We start from the raw sequence: 20,359 nt of genomic DNA, 5'->3' as shown, positions 1-20,359 counted from the left end.
ATGGTCAGTCCTTTAGGTGCCGCTTAGCGGGCTGTTGTGGCTTCTGTCTGGCCACTAACATAAAGGCCTGATTGGAGTTCTGCAGGGATGGTTTTCCTTCAGGAAGTTTCTCCCATCTTCAGAGGAGCTTTGCCAGAGTGACCATTGGGTTGGTCATCTCCCTGACCAAGGCCCTTCTCCCCCTATTGCTCAGTTTTGCTGGGTGGCCAGCTCTAGGAAGTCGTGGTGGTTCCAAAATTCGTCCATTTAAGAATGATAGAGGCCACTGTTCTTGGGGACCTTCAATGCAAAGGGTTTGCATACTTAAATAAGGCTGTAACGTAACAAAATGTGGAGGAAGGGGTCAATACTTTCCAAATGTACAAGTACACAATTATTTTGATGAAGCTGACAAGGTGGTAGGCCAGATCTTCAAATGTATAATTTAAATATTTCAGCAATGTAGAAGGGCAACACTATCAGGGGGCATGTTCAGAAGTAGGTTCAGCTATTGCCTTACCACCCTTATCCTACCTCATTTGCACACACTGTATATAGACCTTTTCTATTGTATTGACTGCACGTTTGTTTATTCCATGTAACTCTGTGTTTGTGTCGCACTGCTTTGCTTTATCTTGGACAGGTCGCAGTTGTAAATGAGAACTTGTTCTCAACTAGCCTACCTGGTTAAATAAAGGTGAAATAAAATAAAAACCAACATTGCACATGGTATGGAACCCCTCTGCAGCAACAATAATAAAAAAGGGTCTTACAGGGGCGGACTGGAATCAGAAGTGAGTGCTGATTTGTGCACACCGGCTCTTTCCTTCAAGCCCCCACCACCCTGTTTAATCTATTTCTTGAGACTGCCATTACGAGTCATGATTTTGTGCAAAAACCCAAGTTACAGGTTCGCTAGGCTAGAAATGGACCAGCACATCTGACATTTGCACTAAATGCCAGGTGGCCAGTCCACCCCTGGGGTCTTATGTTGAACGGGGTCTTAGGCCTGGTTTCCGACCCCAGATTAATCCCAGTCCCTCCAATCATTCTCAATGGAGAATCATGTTTTTGTGAATCTCATGTATCAGCAGACTGTGGTGTAGGCCTATCCTCAAAGTCAAGAATGGAAAGGCTTTGGTCAAGTTCCTCCCTGACTACATTTGCAGACACATGCCAGATCTTACAATGCCTGGATACGTAGTATTCAACAAATCAGCTAACATATAGCAATCGGATGCCCAACTGCACAGTCAAATCCATTGCAATGCATCAAGTCAGGCAGAAACTCAACCTTTGCTACTGTCAGAAATGCACATGAGATCTGTTCTGATTTCAACAAGCCAGAGATGAGAAATTATCAGGTGCCAATTCACACTGTGAAACTTCTATGGCTGCATTTATACAGGCAGCCCAATTTTGATCCTTTCCACTAATTGGTCTTGACCAATCACAGATCTTTTCCAAAACTGATCTGATTGGTCAAAAGACCAATTAGTAAACATTCTCAGAATTAGGCTGCCTGTCAAAATGCAGCCAATGTCCCTAGGGTTCTGGGCCCATATTCCCAAAGCATCTGAGTATGGAACTGCTGATCTAGGTTCGGTTTTGCCATTTAGATCAGTACACTTAAGCCTTGTTCACACTGCAGGCCTTAATGCACATGTTTTTCCAATCAGTTTTTGAATATTGACTGTCCAAACAGAAAGGACAAGTGACAAAATTGGATTTGTGCGTTCAGACAGCATTCATTTGCTGACATGGCTATGCTAGTTGTCATAGTAACGACAGGTGTATGTGCAGTAGTGTGGGCTGATTGCTGGTGGATCAGTTTGTTAATTGTCTGTGGAATATTGTCCCACTCCTCTTTAATGGATGTGCGAAGTTGCTGGACATTGGTGGGAACTGGAACACACTGTCATACACGGCGATCCAGAGCATCCCAAACATGGTCAATGGGTGACACGTTTGGTGAGTATGTAGGCCGTGGAAAAACTGGGACATTTTCAGCTTCCAGTTTTTGTGTACTGATCCTTGCAACATAGGGCCATGCATTATCATGCTGAAACATGAGTTGATAGTGGCGGATGAATGGCACAACAATGGGCCTCAGGATCTTGTTACGGTATCTCTGTGCGTTGAAATTGCCATCGAGAAAATGCAATTATGTTCGTTGTCTGTACCTTATGTCTGCTCATACAGTACCACAACCCCACCTCCATCATGAGGCACAATGTTCACAATGTTGACATCAGCAAACCACTCACCCAAACGATGCCATACACGTGGTCTGAGGGTTGGACGTACTGCCAAAATCTCTAAAATGATGGAAGCGGCATATGGTAGAGAAATGAACATTCAATTATCTGGCAACAGCTCTGGTGGACATTCCTGTAGTCAGCATGCCAATTGCACATCCCTCAAAACTTGAGACATATGTGGCATTGTGTTGTGTGACAAAACTGCACGTTTTAGAGTGGGCTTTTATTGTCCCCAACACAAGATGCATCTGTGTTATAATCATGCTGTTTGATGGATTACGTTGGCAAAAGGAAAATGCTCACTAACAAGGATGTAAACAAACTTGTGCACAACATTCTAGAGAAATAAGCTTTAGTGTGTGGAACATTTCTGAGATCTAAACTTTACATTTTTTTGGTGGGTCTATATTTTTGTTCAGCTATCTAGCACATTCACTCATTGGCTTGTAAACAGTTAACAAGCTAGTTAGCTACCACATGTTATTGTCAAACTGTCAACAGAGTAGCTAGCAAGCAACAAGATCAAATCAAATTTGATTTGTCACATGTGTCAAATACAGCAGGAAATAGAGTTAAGAAAAGATTTACTAAATAATAAAAGTACTGAGTCAATGTGTGGGGGTACAGGTTATTCGAGATAATTTGCACAAGTATGTACGGGTAAAATGACTATGCATAGATAATAAACAGAGAGTAGCAGCAGTGTAAAAACAAAGGGTGGGTCAATGTAAATAGTCTGGTGGTCATTTTATTAATTGTTCAGCAGGCTTGGGAGTAGAAGCTGTTAAGGAGCCACTCCTTCTTCCAATTAGGGCTGATTGAAAAGCTGTTCAAAAGAGGACATTGTATTCCTTTTTTTTGTACTCCCTGACGAAGGCCATGCAGCCGAAACGCGTCAGTTTTTAGAAACGTTGTTTCTATTGAACATGCCATACTAATAAAGGCATTTTACTCAATTATATGAAGAGTGCCTTGGTCCTCCTTTCTTTTTGATGACCAATTTACCCCTTTTACCAAAGAGCACCTTCTATCTACCAAAATGTACTATTGTGTACCTTAGTAGCGCTTCCCTTCCTCCTCTTTCTACCTGTTAAGGAGCCTTTTGGACCTAGACTTGGCACTCTGGTACCACTTGCCGTGCGGTAGCAGAGAGAACAGTCTATGACTTGGGTCACTGGAGTCTTTGACAATTTTTAGGGCCTTCCTCTGACACCGCCTAGTATATAGGTCCTGGATGGCAGTGAATACCAGTCAGCAATACACTGGATTCTATAAACCATAGTCTTCATTTAAGACTTGATTGGTATCAGGTGTGTTACTGCTAACTGGAACAAAAGCCTTCACCCACATGGGCTTTGGTTTCATCAAACATTCAGCGTGGCAGGGTATCAGAATATTTTTTTCCCTCCTTAAATACAATTGGACTCCCGTTGTTCTTTGTATTGACTGGAGAGTTCATAGAAGTGGAGAGTGTTTCCTTGAAGAAACCTGTAAGGGCGTTCGTCTGTAGGAGGAAGAGAAGCGGACCAAAGCGCAGCGTGGTGGTTATTCATGTTTTAATAAATCACTACACATGAACAAACTAACAAAAACAAGAAATGTGAAAACGTAAAACAGTCCTATCCTGTGACAACAAACACAGTGACAGGAACAATCACCCACAAACAAACAGTGAAACCCAGGCTACCTAAGTATGATTCTCAATCAGAGACAACTAATGACACCTGCCTCTGATTGAGAACCATACTAGGCCGAAAACATAGAACTGACCCAAAACATAGAAAAACAAACATAGACTGCCCACCCAACTCACGCCCTGACCATACTAAATAAATGCAAAACAAAGGAAATAGAGGTCAGAACGTGACAGTACCCCCCCCCCAAAGGTGCGGACTCCGGCCGCAAAACCTTGACCTATAGGGGAGGGTCTGGGTGGGCGTCTGTCCGCGGTGGCGGCTCTGGCGCGGGACGCGGACCCCACTTCGCCATTGTCTTAGTCCGCCTTATTGTCCGCCTCCGTGGCTTACTCCCCATGCCCACCCCTCTCAATGACCCCACTGGACAGAGGGGCTGCTTGGGACAGAGGGGCAGCTCGGGACAGAGGTGAAGCAGCTGCTCGGGACAGAGGGGCGGCAGCTGCTCGGGACAGAGGGGCGGCAGCAGCTCGGGACAGAGGGGCGGCAGCTGCTCGGGACAGAGGGGCGGCAGCAGCTCGGGACAGAGGGGCGGCAGCAGCTCGGGACAGAGGGGCGGCAGCTGCTCGGGACCGAGGGGCGGCAGCAGCTCGGGACAGAGGGGCGGCAGCAGCTCGGGACAGAGGGGCAGCTGCTCGGGACAGAGGGGCAGCTGCTCCGGGCGGAGGGGCTCTAGCGGCCCCTGGCTGACTGGCGGCACTGGCGGCCCCTGGCTGACTGGCGGCCCCTGGCTGACTGGCGGCACTGGCGGCCCCTGGCTGACGGGCGGCACTGGCGGCCCCTGGCTGACGGGCGGCACTGGCGGCCCCTGGCTGACGGGCGGCACTGGCGGCCCCTGGCTGACGGGCGGCACTGGCGGCCCCTGGCTGACGGGCGGCACTGGCGGCCCCTGGCTGACGGGCGGCACTGGCGGCCCCTGGCTGACGGGCGGCACTGGCGGCCCCTGGCTGACGGGCGGCACTGGCGGCCCCTGGCTGACTGGCGGCACTGGCGGCCCCTGGCTGACGGGCGGCACTGGCGGCCCCTGGCTGACGGGCGGCATTGGCGGCGCTGGGCAGACGGGCGGCACTGGCGGCGCTGGGCAGACGGGCGGCACTGGCGGCGCTGGGCAGACGGGCGGCGCTGGCGGCGCTGGGCAGACGGGCGGCGCTGGCGGCGTTGGGCAGACGGGCGGCGCTGGCGGCGCTGGGCAGACGGGCGGCACTGGCGGCGCTGGGCAGACGGGCGGCGCTGGCGCTGGGCAGACGGGAAGCTCAGATGGCGCTGGGCAGACGGGAAGCTCCGATGGCGCTGGGCAGACGGGAGGCTCCGGCAGCGGCGCCGGACAGGCGGGAGGCTCCGGCAGCGGCGCCGGACAGGCGGGAGGCTCCGGCAGCGGCGCCGGACAGGCGGGAGGCTCCGGCAGCGGCGCCGGACAGGCGGGAGGCTCCGGCAGCGGCGCCGGACAGGCGGGAGGCTCCGGCAGAGGCGCCGGACAGACGGGAGGCTCCGGCAGAGGCGCCGGACAGACGGGAGGCTCCGGCAGAGGCGCCGGACAGACGGGAGACTCCGGCAGCACTGGAGAGGAAGGCTCTGGTAGCGCCGGAGAGGCGGGAGACTCCGGCAGCGCTGGAGAGGAGGAAGGCTCTGGACGGATGGGCCGGAGAGACAGCCTGGTACGGGGAGCTGCCACCGGAGGGCTGGGGTGTGGAGGTGGTGACGGATAGACCGGGCCGTGCAGGCGCACTGGAGCTCTTGAGCACCGAGCCTGCCCAACCTTACCCGGTTGAATGGTCCCGGTCGCCCTGCCAGTGCGGCGAGGTGGAATAGCCCGCACTGGGCTATGCAGGCGAACCGGGGACACCGTGCGCAAGGCTGGTGCCATGTAAGCTGGCCCAAGGAGACGCACTGGAGACCAGATGCGTAGAGCCGGCTTCATGGCACTTGGCTCGATGCCCACTCTAGCCTGGCCGATACGCGAAGCTGGAATGTACCGCACCGGGCTGTGCACCCGCACTGGGGACACCTTGCGCTCCACAGCATAACACGGTGCCTGCCCGGTCTCTCTAGCCCCCCGGTAACCACAGGAAGTTGGCTCAGGTCTCCTACCTGGCGTAGCCATACTCCCCGTTAGCCCCCCCCCAAGAAATTTTTGGGGCTGACTCCCGGGCTTCCATCCACGACGCCGCGCTGCCTCCTCATACCAGCGCCTCTCCGCTTTCGCCGCCTCCAGTTCTTCTTTGGGACGGCGATATTCTCCTGGTTGAGCCCAGGGTCCTCTTCCGTCTAATTCGTCCTCCCATGTCCATACCTCCTCGCGCTGCTCCTGCTGCTGCTTTTTCCGTTGCCCATTACCACACCGCTTGGTCCTGTTGTGGTGGGTGATTCTGTAAGGGCGTTCGTCTGTAGGAGGAAGAGAAGCGGACCAAAGCGCAGCGTGGTGGTTATTCATGTTTTAATAAATCACTACACATGAACAAACTAACAAAAACAAGAAATGTGAAAACGCAAAACAGTCCTATCCTGTGACAACAAACACAGTGACAGGAACAATCACCCACAAACAAACAGTGAAACCCAGGCTACCTAAGTATGATTCTCAATCAGAGACAACTAATGACACCTGCCTCTGATTGAGAACCATACTAGGCCGAAAACATAGAACTGACCCAAAACATAGAAAAACAAACATAGACTGCCCACCCAACTCACGCCCTGACCATACTAAATAAATGCAAAACAAAGGAAATAGAGGTCAGAACGTGACAAAACCACTGTCTAATTGTTCATCCCTTTCTATTGTTTTATTTTGCCTAAGTTGCCGTTGAAGAACAGTATGAGGATGTTTGAACTCGTCGTCTTTGAGGTGTTCATTTTGTCATTGGCATTTAGTGTAGCAAGCTGCATTTAGTGTAGCAAGCTGCATTCGCTTGTTGAAAATAGGGACCGATGAGAGATTAAAAAGTTACACCACTAAAGCATTTTGAAGGTCAGGGAGTGCCGTCAATTGGAGTTTTCACCATCTGTGTAGAATGTACTGAGGCATCTATGATCATATCGATAACGCTGACCTCTTCAACAATGGCCGATATTTGTCTCTGGTGAACTGAGATGTATTCATTATTCGGTTTTACCATTTACTCTAGTAACTAAATGGAACCAAACAGCGCAAACGAAACGGGGAGGGGCATGCCTGAATTTCTCCAATAAAAACTTGCCTTTAACGTTCAACGTTTGGAGTAAACGGTTTCCGTTGCAAGACGTTTTGCAACAGACATTTTGCAATGGCATCAGACTAATGAATACACCTCTGTTCTGAGGTCAAGGAAAATAACAAAATGTCTCTCAGAATTCAAAACCCCTCTCATGAGCTCAATTCTCTCTACGGAACCCTCAGATTCTATGGTCTACTCAAACAAGTTGGTGTTCACACCAGATCCAGATAATGTCATCACCAGGGTGGTTCATGTTGAATAAATTAATGTGTAAAATTATATTCCAGAATATAGCGATACTACATATTTTAGAGCACACTATTAGGAGTATAATGATACCAAGGTGTTGTCTGTATTATGTACATTCCACAGGAGGTTGCTGAGGGTAGAATGGCTCATAATAATTGGTGGAACGGGGCAAATGGAATGGCATCAAACGCCTGGAAACCCTAGTGTTTGATGTATTTGTTAACATACCACGGATTCCTCTCCAGTCATTAGAACGAGCCCGTTCACCCCAATTATGGTGCCACGAACCTCCTGTGTTCATTGGGTCTTACAGGGTGTATAGGCCTAAAATTGCCACTTTCATCATGATTTTCTCAAATGGTTTGTGTTAAAACAAATGTGAAAAGCATATCAAACATCCTTCTTCCCATTAAGTTTCTATGAGAAAATTGCCAGAACAATCTGAGATACCAAAAATATTTTCAGGCCATCCTGGAATCGCCCTTAAGTGTCTGTGGTGTTTGGCTATAAACTAACCTGCCTAACATGGAGACAATGTTCACGGTATTGATACTGTTTTTGGGATACTGTAGGCAGTGTAGGTCATATCATGACAAGAAAAAAGTTGAATGTGTTTGCTCATTTTTGTTTAATTTCTAGCTGTGGTGAAAATGTCTGTCTATTAATTTGCCTGCCCAATTAGATTTTTCAGTTGAGTAAGGAATCTGGAACCAGCTGCTACAGAGGACTTAACTACTCTAACAACATAACATTTGTCAAGTTCAAACAAGTCCAACTGGGGTAAATGGACCGTGGTTTACTACTGATGCTGCTCCCTAGTGATGTTGAATAATCAGGGAACGAGGTGATTTACACATTTGACTGTACAGGATTTCATTTGTCTTTCAACAAGCATTAAGAGGATTTCTATGATGTACAAATGTACATTTCTGTGTGTGTGTGTGTCAACTATTTTTATTACAGAACACCTTTGTTTTTAATATAAAAAATGTAATTCAGTACTTTAAGTCGTAGTCTAGCCTATTTTGTATTATTCAATTATTCAACGCATCAGCAGCTGATTAGTCCAGAAGTTGGATGGAAGACACCCAGGGACCTATCACCGTAAACGGTGTTAAGTTACGGACGAACAACAGGGTTTTAACTGATTCTTCAGACACGCCCTGTTGCTGGTTGGTTGACGTCGGAGGAAACTACACATTTTAAGAAACAACTTTTCCAAGTTTGAAGTCTAACACTTCTTGACTTTTGGGTGTTTTCTACGTTTACTTAAGATGGGGTTTTTCGTTCTAAACTAAAATGGGAGCGCGTATTGCATCGTGTTCAATCGCCAGCTGTGTAAGTATCAATTATTTAACTTCTTTATTTGTCGTTTTGCTCACTTTGTAAGAGTGAGAGAGCGCAACGACGTTTGTTTGTGGCTTTGTATGTAAATACACACATTCCTCTGTTTTCCCCGTAGGTATATTCTGTGTTTTATGTTGATCGTAAATACCTACGTTTGGAAAACAGACACTTGTTTGCAGAAGTCATCAGTTTCATAATTAGCTGCACGACTAAAATGATTCCCTTTCATATTTCATACCGTGTTACGGGCAAGTTCAGTGATCATGTTAAATAAATATGATGTGAAATAAAAGGTTTTCTAGGCCTACTCGAGCCATTAGGTGAATTTCTTCAATTTTTGGACGCACACACCGCAAATTACCATGCCTAGAGTGATATACCTATTGACCCTTTCGATTGAAGTTTGTCCCACATTCTCAGGTCAGCAAAAAACCGACAATTTAAACGGTTACACCTTCCAGAGGCAAGGCTTATGAGTGCTGCTCGCCTGCATGTTGCATGGTCTGCTACCCTGGTGCATGGTCTGCTACCCTGGTGCATACAGTCTTCATAGCTTGCAATCCTTGAATGAAGGATGGCTGATCCTTCCCTGCTCCCGCATCATAGGCTTCCCTATGCTCGACTAAACTATGCTTCATGTCTCTGGGCTGATCTGGCCTATGTCTCAGTAGTTCACACATCGTATCTTGACTTGACAATCTGCCTGACTCATCAGAGGAGCAGTGAGTGATGCCTCCCGTCGAGCACGAACCTTCTGTGACCGCATACAACACGTACTGGGTCTCTTTCTCAATTCATCTGTCCCGATTCCTCCCATCCTATCCTTGGTTCTTCTCAAAACACATCTGAAAGGGATCTTGGATCTCCACCGATGCATATTTGAGGAGGTGGCAAGGAGAGGGAAGACCTGGAATCATGTAAAGCTATATGTTGAGAAAGGGCACATCAGGCAGGGGGCTGTGTTCGTTGCTGTACTCTAACCGTATGACTGGCAGCCCTTGTCATTGTAACTGGCCTGACTACCTTCAGTTGTCTGGGCTCGTTTGGCTGGAAAACACGATGGTTGCCGTAACAATAACTGGCTGTAGCACACAGTACTTTTGTTGTGCACACACACCATGCATGCGTTTGCTACATTCGCTCATCTGCCCCCTCATTCCTTCTCCCTCTGGCATACCAAAAATAACTTGTCTGTGCAGTCCTATTTCTTATCCCCTCTCTCCCTCACCTCCCTCCTCCAGGCATCGTGTCTGTGTGGCTCTGCTCCCTGTCTGCTGTCCCTCCACCTACAACGCCACTGTGTCCCGGCTGGCCTTCTCCTTCCTGCTGCTGCTGGGGACCCTGGTCTCTTGTCATCATGATCCTACCTGGCATGGAGACTCAGCTCAGGAAGGTACCACCACACAACCCTGGTCTTGGTTGCTTGATGAGTAGAGTTGCCTGAGACCTACATGTTTGTGTTCGCTCCCTGAACTAATTCCAAGGCTTTAGCTCAGCGGGTTAACAGGATTGTGGTTCGCAGGAGACCCTGGTTCGAACCCAGTTGGTCACACAAGCTGGTGAAGATGGCCCAGTGGTTGACGAAAACGTTTTGATGCTGTCGTCAATGTACGTTGTTGGTTCTATTCCTACTGTTTCTTTACTGATCTATCAGATACCAGGGTTCTGTGTGGGTGGAACCTCCATACCCATGCCAGGCATGGAGAACAAGGTGAACTGTGACGTCATCGTGGGCTACAAGTCTGTGTATCGCATGTGCTTTGCCATGGTCTGCTTCTTTTTCCTGTTCTCCATCATCATGATCTGCGTTTGCAGCAGCAAGGACCCCCGAGCCTCCCTACAGAACAGGTATGTAGCTGACCTTTTTATACTAGTGGATGGTGATCTTCAGGGACACAATGTTGCCCTCTGCTGGCCAGGCCAGGGCAGTGCCACATTCTCCACACTCTTATTTGTTTATTGATGGGTGAGAATTGTCTGTTAATTGAATGATTAGAATATTCCGCCCTGAAACATATAATTGTATGGAATTGATTAGTATGTCTAAAATCATAATCAATAAATGTGTAGTCCTAGTCAGAATTAGGGTAAAACAATATGTCTTTATGGTATTTTAAACACAGACTGTCTGAGCTTGGTGTCGACCTGACTAGAGATTTGGGAGAGAACGGGGAGTACGTCTCAAGGACAAGGTCGCTATCTCTGTCGGCTGGGTAGTGAGACAGACAGTGTGTGCGTAGCAGGACATGTTTGTGTGGGTGTGAGAAGTCAGTGTAAAATGAATTGTTTTGTATTCTTGACTTTAGAATGTTCCCGTGAATAAACCTTTTTGACTATTTTAGCTGGGCCTCTGTCTGTTTCATTCGACCAGGACCTTACACATTCTGGTCTGCAGACTCAGAGTAATATAATTAAATTGGGTTATGTACCCGGAGAACATAATTCTCATATAATTTACATACCAGCATAAAATATTAGGGCTAGGATAAAACCAGTATCCCAATACTCATTAGTGTCATGAGCTTTAACTTTAGGAAAAAAGCACTAATGTTGGAAACAACCACATGTTGTCATCCAGAGTCACATTTATTTACTTTCCAAATTTTATTGGAAGATTTTACACTATTTTACATACAGAAGGTTTTTTTAAAGGATGATACTGCCCAAAAATATGACCAGTCTATTATTTTTTTTTATGGCGCACAGACACAGGACCTGTTTTTGTATGAGGTGATTTTATTGAATGAGTGCTTGTGCCTTTGTCCTCTCAGATACTGGTTCTTCAAGTTCCTTGTTGGGGATAACTGTAGGAGCCTTCTTCATTCCTGACGGGACATTCAACACAGGTATACACCATTACTACGATATTACATATTTTCTTCACCCTGAAGAAGGCACAGTGATGCTGCAACATTGGTTGTTTTTTACCCAATAAATTACTGGGAGATTATTCATATGGAGTGTGCAACTCTCCTTTGTTTTTATAGCTTACAGTTTATTCACTGTTAATCAAATCAAATGTGTTTATATAGCCCTTCGTACATCGGCTGATATCTCAAAATGCTGTACAGAAACCCAGCCTAAAACCCCAAACAGCAAGCAATGCAGGTGTAGAAGCACGGTGGCTAGGAAAAACTCCCTAGAAAGGCCAAAACCTAGAGAGGAACCAGGCTCTGAGGGGTGGCCAGTCCTCGTCTGGCTGTGTCGGGTGGAGATTATAACAGAACATGGCCAAGATGTTCAAATGTTCATAAATGACCAGCATGGCCAAATAATAATAATCACAGTAGTTGTAGAGGGTGCAACAGGTCTGCACCTCAGGAGTAAATGTCAGTTGGCTTTTCATAGCCGATCATTAAGAGTATCTCTACCGCTCCTGCTGTCTTTGGAGAGTTGAAAACAGCAGGTCTGGGACAGGTAGCATGTCCGGTGAACAGGTCAGGGTTCCATAGCCGCAGGCAGAACAGTTGAAACTGGAGCAGCAGCACGGCCAGGTGGACTGGGGACAGCAAGGAGTCATCATGCCAGGTAGTCCTGAGGCATGCTCCTAGGGCTCAGGTCCTCCGAGAGAGAGAAGGAAAGAGAGAATTAGAGAGAGCATACTTAAATTTACACAGGACACCGGATAAGACAGGAGAAGTACTCCAGATATAACAAACTGACCCTAGCCCCCCAACACACAAACTACTGCAGCATAAATACTGGAGGCTGAGACAGGAGGGTTCAGGAGACACTGTGGCCCCATCCGATGATAACCCCCGGACAGGGCCAAACAGGAAGGATATAACCCCACCCACTTTGCCAAAGCACAGCCCCCACACCACTAGAGGGATATCTTCAACCACCAACTTACCATCCTGAGACAAGGCCGAGTATAGCCCACAAAGATCTCCGCCACGGCACAACCCAAGGGGGGGCGCCAACCCAGGCAGAAAGATCAGCACCTCTACATTAAATAATTTTCTCTGGGTGTGCGCCAGCTCATGTTTTTTATAAAAATATTTTTCTCTAAACCCCAATAACCAGTGGCGATTTTTAACATTTAAATATTGGTGGGCAAAAAAATTCACCAAAGCTCAAATGCATTGAAACCAGTACACTACACTGGCTACAATTGCTTCTGTCCCTCTCCTCGCCCCTACCTGGGCTGGAACCAGGGACCCTCTGCACACATCGACAACAGCCGAACCCGTCGCTCCACAAAAGCCCGGCCCTTGCAGAGCAAGGGGAACAACTACTTCAAGGTCTCAAAGCGAGTGACGTCACCGATTGAAATGCTATTAGCGCGCATCCTGCTAACTAGCTATCCATTTCACATCGGTTACAAATGCACTAATATCCAATCCCAGATAGTGTGTTGAGTGTTGAGCCACACACATAACATTTGGTTTATGGTTTGGTTTACAGCTACTTCCCATATCTTTAGGTTATATTGCACGGAAGGCCATGGTAGTCGAGTAAACTAGCTAGTAATTGGTTTGCAATATCGCGACTCCGGCTGCCTGATACAAATGGTGCCCTGTTAACGATATACGACGTTATAACACTATTCCCTTGCTTCATCTATTGCACCTTTACAGTTCCATCAAAGGTATTTAAACTAACCCTTCTTGTACATGTGGTTCCATGGGTATTAGTCTGCCATCAGACATCAACAATAAGACATGTAGCCTATAGGGTATTATAGCTAACCTACCTCAAAAGTGATGTTAGCCACTGCTTCATGATCCACCACCAACCACTCCATTTGAATCTTCTTTTCCAGCTTGCTTTATTTTAATGGATGGACATATTTTATAGTGTAGCTGGCTAATGGGCACTGAGACATTTTCTCTACATGTTTTTTTATAATGTTAAGTTTCAAAATCATTTGCTAGGAGATAGCGAAGGTAGTCGACATGTTTCAGCTAGCTAAGCTACCTAGCTTGAAGACGTGGTAAACAACTAGCTAGCTATGAAGTTGACACATCAGTTCAATCAAAGTTACCGGGCATAGGACTGTGCCCAATGACCATGAGCCTTCTTGGGCGGGCACGGCTACTGTAAATCAATGGAGCACCAATTAGGGGCTTTTGCTGGCTAGCTCAGCAGGTGCTGCGGTGACGCACCCTCAGAGCAAACAGAGAAGATTAACGACACCTGTGCTCTGTACTTTCCGTCTACCCCTCCACCACAGTTGACACCAAGCTGCCTTACTCAACAAAAATGTACCAAAACAACAATGGAATGGGAAAGCGACCAAATCAAAGTTTATTTGTCACATGCGCCAAATACAGCCGGTGTAGACCTTACAGTGAAATGCTTACTAACCAACAGTGCAAATAATGCAGATAGTCCGGGTAGCCATTTGATTACCTTTTCAGGAGTCTTATGGCTTTGGGGGAAAAAACTGTTGAGAAGCCTTTTTGTCCTAGACTTGGCACTCCGGTACTGCTTGCCATGCGGTAGTGCAGAGAACAGTCTATGACTGGGGTGGCTGAGGTCTTGACAATTTTTAGGGCCTTCCTCTGACACCGCTTGGTGTAGAGGTCCTGGATGGCAGGCAGCTTAGCCCCAGTGATGTACTGGGCCGTACGTACTACCCTCTGTAGTGCCTTGCGGTCGGAGGGCGAGAAGTTGCCATACCAGGCAGTGATGCAACCAGTCAGGATGCTCTCGATGTTGCAGCTGTCAAACCTTTTGAGGATCTGAAAACCATTGCCAAATCTTTAGTTTCCTGTGTTGTGTTTGTTGTGCCCTCTTCACAACTGTCTTGGTGTGTTTGGACCATTCTAGTTTGTTGGTGACTTGGACACCAAGGAACTTGAAGCTCTCAACCTGCTCCACTACAGCCTCGTCGATGAAAATGGGGGTCTCTGACCTCCCTATAGGCTGTCTCAACGTTGTCTGTGATCAGGCCTAACACTGTTGACGTCTGCAAACTTAATGATGGTTTTGGATTCGTGCCTTGCCATGCAGTTGTGGGTGAACAGGGAGTACAGGAGGGGACTGAGCATGCACCCCTGAGGGGCTCCAGTGTTGAGGATCAGCGTGCAGATGTGTTGCTACCTACCCTCACCACCTTGGGACGGCCCGTCAGGAAGTCCAGGATCCAGTTGCAGAAGGAGGTGTTTAGTCCCAGGATCCTTAGCTTAGTGATGAGATTTGAGGGCACTATGGTGTTGAACGCTGAGCTGTAGTCAATGAATAGCATTCTCACATGGGTGTTCCTTTTGTCCAGGTGGGAAAGAGCAGTGGAGTGCAATAGATTGCATCATCTGTGGATCTGTTTGGGCGGTATGCAAATTGGAGTGGGTCTAGTGTTTCTGAGATAATGGTGTTGTGAGCCATTACCAGCCTTTCAAATCACTTCATGGCTACGGACTTAGTGCTACGGGTCTTTAGTCATTTCGGCAGGTTGCCTTCATGTTCTTGGGCACAGGGACTATGGTGGTCTGGTTGAAACATGTGGTATTACAGACTCAATCAGGGACATGTTGAAAATATCAGTGAAGACACCTGCCAGTTGGTCAGCACATATGCTTTCTTAGATCAAGCAATTTGTTTCATACTATTAAAATGTTTGCTAACTGATATTGTTGTGACCATTAAATAACAGAATGGCCCACGTGACGCATTGCCACTGCCAAGAACTTGTAGTCAATTAAACACACCTTGCACATTTTGTCTTTTAACAAACTCGCTGTGTGTTCAAGTGTGGCTCTACTTTGGCATGGTGGGTTCCTTCTTCATCATCATCCAACTGATCCTGCTCGTGGACTTTGCTCACATCTGGTACCAGTCCTGGCTGGAGAACGCTGAGGAGGGAAATGGCAAGTGCTGGTTCTCAGGTACTGATCATTAATTAAGTCTACTGATTTAAAAAGTTGTATTGTAACTCATTTATTCAGTCTTTTCTGGAATTAAACTGAAATTTCCTGAAGAAAATAGGAATTTCAGTGTAATTTAATGAATTTACCCTTATCCTGGTTTTCACCTAGTGGTAATGGAAAGACGTTTTCTAACATCCGTAATGGGATGTATTCTTCTGTTTCCCCACAGCTCTCCTTCACAGTGCTGCACTATGTCCTGGCCTTCTCTGTCTATTACACCACGGGAGACGACTGCACTGAACACAAGGTCTTCATCAGCCTCAACTTCATCTTCTGCATCATCGTCTCCATCGTTGCCATCCTGCCCAAAGTTCAGGTGAGGTTTCAGTCTCGTAAGAAAGATTGATACCAGCACACTGTTGAAAGTTCCTGCAGTTGAGTACAGTGTTTCTTTGCAGGCTGTTTCAGTCTTGTTCCTCTTTCTTTGAAATGCATACACATCCTGAAGTTCATTCAGGGGTGACAATATTAGCAATGTTTGCAATTTTGAAGATCCTCAAAATGTTAAACAATGACACAGTGAACTATTTGTTCATGTGAATGTAGTTGAACAAAAGTTAGACACTGATGTTTTGTGTTAATTTATGTATTGTTCCCCAGGAGTCCCAGGTCAGGCCTGCTCCAAGCGTCCTTCATCTCCCTCTACACCATGTATGTCACATGGTCCGCCATGACCAACAACCCCAGTAAGTCTCGTCATGACCCTGCCGATGCCCCTGTTCAGTCATTGGTTAAGAGTCATGGTTCAGGTCATGCATTAAAGATGACCTGATGTAACTATGACTCACATAGCTGCATACTGACTCATGGAAATCACTTGATGGGAAGTCTGGAACAACAAATGTATATGTGACGAAGCATATTTTACCCAAAAGATGATCAGTGATCACGTCATCCAACATGAGATGAGTTGCAGCCAAGAATCACAAGAGAAGAAGTAAATCAAATAGATGTGACTAGCTCATAATTAAAAGCTGATCATTTGTAGTTTTCTTTATGTTAAAAGCATAACATTTAGTTTTTTCAATGGCCTTCATCAGAATGACAATATTATACCTCTTTCCCTACAGACCGCAAGTGTAACCCCAGCCTGCTGAGTCTGGTACACAACACCTCCACCCCTACAACTGCCCCAGGGCAAGGGGTCCAGTGGTGGAATGCACAGGGCATCATAGGACTGGTCATCTTCCTCTTCTGCACTCTCTACGCCAGGTATGAAGTTGCAACCTAGAGTAGGGTTCACGCCAATCCTGGGGACCCACAGGACCGGGCACTCTTTGTAGCAGACCAGAGACTAATCAAATGTTATTGGTCACGTATACATGTTTAGCAGATGTTATTGTGGGTGTAGTGAAATGCTTGTGTTTCTATTTCCAACAGTGCAGTAATATCTAACGATTTCACAACAATACACACATCTAAAGGAATTAAGAATATATAAATATTTGGACGAGCAATGTTGGACCGGCATAGACTAAAATACAGTAGAATAGACACCTGATTGAAGTACTGAGCTAGAGTAAACGTGCAAGCCGGTGGATCCTCAGGACTGGATTTGAGACACTGGTTCAGAGCTATGTTTCAAATTAAATCCTGACTATTCGAGCCTGTCCACATCATCACTTCCCTTTTTTTCTGGTGGGTTTCCTGCTCTTTCCCTCCTCCCCTGCAGCATCTGTTTATCTAACACCCAGGTGAACAGGCTGAAGCAGACAGAGGAGGACCAGGGTCTGGCTGCAGACGACCACAAGGCGGCCACGGGGGAGGACGGGGTCAGACGGGCCGTGGACAACAAGGAAGAGGGGGTCATCTACTCTTACGCCTTCTTCCACTTCAGCCTGTGCCTGGCCTCCCTCTACATCATGATGACACTCACCAACTGGTACCAGTAAGTAGCTCTGTTTTCTTTGATTATGTCTGAGGGGATAGAGGAGTAGGGATGTGTACAGGTGTAACGGAGGTGATTGATGTTCTAGACCTTGCGTCAGCTCCCCAAGCTAATGCCTGGGCTTTAGGTCAACAGGATAAAAGTCTTATGGTACTCCGAAGACCCAATTTTCCATCCATCGCACATGGTCTACTATGCGTTTTTCTGATGGTAAACAAAATGTGATTTGATTGGATTGGTCCTGATCTCTCCCCAGACCTGACGCAGAATACCAGGCCATGCAGAGCTGTTTGCCAGCTGTGTGGGTGAAGATTGGCTCTAGTTGGATAGGCCTGGCTTTCTACCTCTGGACCCTAGTAGCTCCTCTCATCCTCTCTAACCGAGACTTCAACTAAAGACATACATTCCATCCAGGGCTAAGTTCCCAAGTAGGAAGAGGGTGGGTGTCTTTTCAGATTTGCTGAGGGACTTAACTGTTTGGCATGTTTTGATTTATACTATTTGGAATGTTTTTTTGAATTGTGCTACTTGAAGGAAGGGACCATTGTCATGTCTTATTTTTTATTTCAGGCTGGTCTCATTGACTAGACGTAACGTAGTAAAAGAAAATCGGGGACACTTAAATTAGTATATGTTATGTTTGGTATTGTTACTTAATTTTATAATTTGCAACTACTTAGCATGCTAGCTAACCTTAACACCAACCTTAATCCTTAAGGGTCTAAGCCTGCGGAGGGGTTCTATTAAGCTGACATATGGATTTAAAAAAAAAGATTTTCATACCGAGGATAATTTATCGACTTGAATATTAGGACCCCTTTAGGTATTATATAAATATATCACACGCACATTATTTTATGAAACATTGAATTGGGCCTTAGTGCTATTAGCCCATAGAAATGGATTGAATAATAGATTCATAAGGTAGTAATAAATTAATAGGAAGTTTGTTTTTTAAAGTGTCTCATATTTCTGAGAGACATAAGCCCAGAAAACAAAAACAAACAAAAAAATATATATTTTTTTAAAGATGCAGAAATTGTACTGCCATTTTCTGGTTGCTAAAATACGAATAGTTCGCCTAATTTCAGTTTGTGACAACAAGCAAGTATAGTGTAGCGAATCATTGTACTATCTAAACCACTGTGAAATATATTATAGTGTAGAGAATCATTGTACTATCTAAACCACTGTGAAATATATTATTGTGTAGAGAATCATTGTACTATCTAAACCACTGTGAAATATATTATAGTGTAGAGAATCATTGTACTATCTAAACCACTGTGAAATATATTTTTCATAACCAAAAATATTGTATTTTCCGCTGTTTGACGCTGGTGTCCAAAACCGAAGGTAAGACACAAAAACAAAACTTAAGAACAGGAAGCATAGAACAGGTATACTGCTTCTTAGACTTGCTTTAAATGAGTTACAGATCTATAACACACATTTCTATGTGAATTTGGTCGGGTCGCCCAAAAAATGACATATCGCAGCTTTAACCAAACATGTTTTGGCACTAAACCACTTCCATATGTCCATATGATTTTTTTTTATGTACTGGTACCGGGCTACTTTCAGACGAGGCTTGTAAGCGCACTCAAGCAAAACAAATGACGTGTACGAGAGTCACCTTTCCACCGAGGAGTCATATTAGTGTGTAGTCCAAACAGTTTGGACGCTACAGACAGAAGTTGGCAGTACCGACTTCAGACGAGTCTCGTGATGCTTGTTGGGGTCGTGTTCATGAGATTCCTCTTCCCATAGTGGTCATATTAGTTTTGTAGGCCATGCTGTTCAGATGCTACTGACGTTTTCGTGAGAAGACCGATTTTCGGGGTGTCTCATGGTCTGACAAACACGCTGTAGCTCAGCTACCTTCCATCGCAGATGTGGAAGGCTGCCATTCACGGATGCGGTGGATGCAGCCCGTGCAAAACAATGTATATCTCTAGCACTCGGGATCCCGAATCTAAGGCACTGCATCTCAGTGCTAGAGGTGTCACTACAGACACCCTGGTTTGAATCCAGGCTGTATCACAACCGGCCGTGATTGGGAGTCCCATAGGGCGGCGCACAATTGGCCCAGTGTCATCCGGGTTTGGCCGGTGTATGCCGTCATTGTAAATGAGAATTTGTTCTTAACTGACTTGCTTAGTTAAATAAAGAAATAAACAGACTGCTTTTGAAGGGGACTTATTATTATTATGCTAATTAGATTTCAGCAGGGGTGTTGACATCGACCCCTAGCCTAGCTAAGATTATCCCTAGCTAACATTAGCATTAGCCACCTAGTTAGTCAACAAATTGTGGACAGACAAATTAATACATACTATACCAATCGTAACGTATGATACTAATTTGAGTTCTGGAGATTATTTTACTGTTCAGTCTATCCCCGATTCCAGGTTTAATTTCCATTTAGCCATACTTGAGGTTGGACTTATTTACTTTTTTGTTGTTGATCTTGTTAAAAATGGGATTGGTTTCATGCTTTCAAAATATCTTCTCTGGTCACTGAATCTCCTGAAATTACTTCATAAATCCTCAAATCGTATGAACACGATCGATATGTTAAACCAGCCAAGTAAACTCCACTCAGGTGTTAATGTTTTACTTGTTCCACCTGTTTGCATACATTTAGATCCTCTCTCCACAATATACCTTGCGCAGTCCATCCACGACATGTTTGGCAGGGTGCCATTGCTACAAATGACCATGTTGTGTACAAGATTATGTTAATCCAATGCACTTTCTCCTTGTTTTTAGTTGATTTGTTTTATACATTTCAGCGTGTCTTTGATTACAATGTACATATAATTTTTTTTGTTATAGCTAAGATTTGTAAAAGTCCCTTTTAAACCTATAGATT

General features: G+C 45.9%; 1 pseudogene; it reads left to right on the top strand.

Moving 5' to 3' along the window:
* Window positions 1-8,589: 8,589 nt before the first annotated feature.
* Window positions 8,590-18,782, top strand: LOC139373575 (serine incorporator 1-like; annotated as a pseudogene).
* Window positions 18,783-20,359: the final 1,577 nt, after the last annotated feature.

Source organism: Oncorhynchus clarkii, chromosome 18 (assembly GCF_045791955.1).
Source record: "Oncorhynchus clarkii lewisi isolate Uvic-CL-2024 chromosome 18, UVic_Ocla_1.0, whole genome shotgun sequence".
NCBI lineage: Eukaryota > Metazoa > Chordata > Actinopteri > Salmoniformes > Salmonidae > Oncorhynchus > Oncorhynchus clarkii.
This window is presented reverse-complemented; position numbering and strand designations above follow the sequence as displayed.